Here is a 2,943-nt window from a genome sequence, read left to right as displayed (position 1 = left end):
ACGATCGAATCTCGGGCAAGTAACATACCGAAGGACAAAGGGAATGACATACGGGATTATATGAATCCCTGGCACTGAGGTTCAAACGATAAGATCTTCGTAGAATATTGTAAGTGCATCTAGTGCCCCTTAGTGATTTTGGTGGTTTGAAGATTTATAGGTTAAGTATCTAATGTGTTTATAAGTGTACACAGGATCTATAAGTCATTGAGGAGTTTGAGATATTTGAAGAATATCGACCACTAAAAATATATGTCTTCAGTTGAAGAAATTGGTCTGAAGCTGAAGAAATGAATCGCGAGGAATCTGCGATGAAATTGATATTCCTCATAAAGATACTGATATTAAGAAGACCGGTGGTTCCTGAAGAAAATCGTTCTAAAGAAATTGAAGCGTGAAGATTTACGTTTTCTGTTTTACTTTCTTCACATTTGATGAATATGAACATCGTACTGTTAAAGGGGGTCGAAGTTACACTATGGAATGAATTTCCTCATGATGCTCAACCCAATCCTAATCCTATCAAAAGCCTCAAGTGAGGAATATGAGTGAAATGAGGACTCTCACAGTTGAGGGTTCCGACCGTTTCGATAACCATGCCAAGTTACTGGTCATATCCACTCCAACGATCGTATTATTTAAGGGCATTAGTGTCAAATCATGTCGGGATGCACCCAGGCTATAAATAGCCACCCCCCACAACCACTAGCTGGTTGGCTGCTCCGTTAGAAACTGACACTTGTCATAAGAGCAACCCAAATTCCTCAGAGCTTTCGAGAGTAAATCATCAGTGAGGAAATACACCACCCACCGAAACCACAAACCAAACCGAGTGATTGAGCATCACTGAAGAAGTTGTTCCTGTGTGGGACTGAAGCCTTTTACCTTTGAGGAATGTGCATCCTCCAGACGGTTAGGCGTCATGGTCTAGAGCTTTCCATCAGTCAATTGTGGATCGCCGGGTGACCAAGTTTGTGAGGGTTTGGAAGTCTGCCCTGAAGACTTACCACGAGTGTTGAGCGAGGACTATGCGTCCTTAGCTCAAGGAGAATACGGTAGGGGCTGTGTGTCCCGGGACTGGGTGTCCTTTGGTTTCAATACCAAGCCACTCCAAACCAGATGTACAACTGTCACAGCAGTTGGAACTGGGTCATCAACAACAGTCTTCACTGAGAAACGGGTTCTAATTCCTCAACTCTTTACTTTTCTTGTATTGTGTGTTGATGACTTTCACTTTGACTGTTTGAAGAATTTGCTGAAGACTTTCTCTGAATTTCCTCAACCACAAATTCTTCACTATAGTTAATCATCATCTGTACTCTGCGTGCCTGCTTAATGTGTAGTCTGTTTTCACATTCTTCACTCTATAATACTGCTGTTGTGAACGTTTGCACGTCTGATCCTTTACTGTTTCCACTGTAAGTTAGTCATCAGTGAGGAATTTCCTCAAAAGGAATTTCCTCAGTGATGAAATTCTAAAAATCTCCTATTCACCCCCCCTCTAGTCGATATAACGCACTTTCAATTGGTATTAGAGCAAGGTACTCCCTTGCTCTGTGTGATTTTGGTTTAACCACCTGGAGTTTTAGTTATGTCGACTGCAGGCATGTTTAAGGTGACTGCAGCATGTCCTACCTACGAAGGAAAGAACTTTCCCTTCTGGAAGAACAAAATGCAAATGCATTTACAAGCTATTGATAATGATCTCTCGTATATTGTGGAAAATGGTGTCCCCATTATCTCTGCCAGTGTCACCGCAGCTGATGTGAAGAAATTCAAGCAACTCGATTCTCAAGCGAAGAACATCATCTGTGGCCATCTGAGCCCAGGCCAGTTTGGAAGAGTAAGTGCTTTGGGCTCTGCAACACTGATCTGGGAGAGACTGTGCAAGGTAAATGAAGGAGTATCAACCCAGCGTTACTCTCGTGTTGATATTCTTCGCAATCTCTTCAATCGCTTCAAGAGACATGACAATGAAAGCTGCCAAGACACCTTTGATCGCCTCACTGACATATCAAATGAACTGCAAGCACTGGGAGCTCGAGACATCACTGATCACGAAGTTGTGAAGAAACTGCTGAGATCTTTGGATTCTTCATTTGATACTTTAGTTATGATGATTCAAGAAAGACCAGATTACAAGATGCTTGATCCAGCCGATATACTAGAAAGGCTGAATACTCATGAATTCCAGCTAGAAGAAAAGAGAGATCTATATGGACCAAGCTATTCCAGACCACGTGCACTGAAGGCTAGAGCAATTTCCTCATCTGAAGACGACGACACAGATGACATCATTTGTGACCCTGAAGAATTTGGACAGGATCTTGTGCCCGTGAGGAAATTCCAGAGATTTACACGACGTGGTCAGTTTGGTAAATCTTCAAGAAGAGACATGAGGAAATCAGAATCTTCATCTGAGGACTACAAGAAACGAACCTGTCACAAGTGCAAGAAATCAGGTCATTACATTGCTGATTGTCCCCGTTGGGGAAAGGAATCAAAGAAGAAGAAATACAAGGATGGCAGTTCTGATGACTTGAAGAAGAAGAAGAAATCTTCAAAATCCTCATCTTCAAAGCCCTCATCGCACAAGAAGACCAGTTTCAGAAAGGCTCGGGCACTTATTGGCAAGGAAATGGACTCCGAGGCAGAATCAGAGGAATGTGATGAAGAAGAGGGTTCTGATGAAGACTCAGAATCAGGACAGGCTAGTCTTGCACTAGCAACCACTTTCGTCAGCAAGTCAATCTTGAATCTTGAAGAAAATGATTGCACCATCCATACTGATGACTATGCTGATGACATCGCTCCAACCTATTGCTTCATGGCAAAAGGTTCAAAGGTATCAAATAATGCCTCCTCCTCAATTCAAGTGACTGTGAACCTAATGATTATAAGAAACCCAGTTACAGTAAACTTGCTACCATTGCCACTAAACAA

This window comes from Hordeum vulgare, chromosome 6H (genome assembly GCF_904849725.1).
Source record: "Hordeum vulgare subsp. vulgare chromosome 6H, MorexV3_pseudomolecules_assembly, whole genome shotgun sequence".
Lineage (NCBI taxonomy): Eukaryota > Viridiplantae > Streptophyta > Magnoliopsida > Poales > Poaceae > Hordeum > Hordeum vulgare.
The sequence above is the reverse complement of the archived record's forward strand: the minus strand, read 5'-3'. Positions refer to the sequence as shown.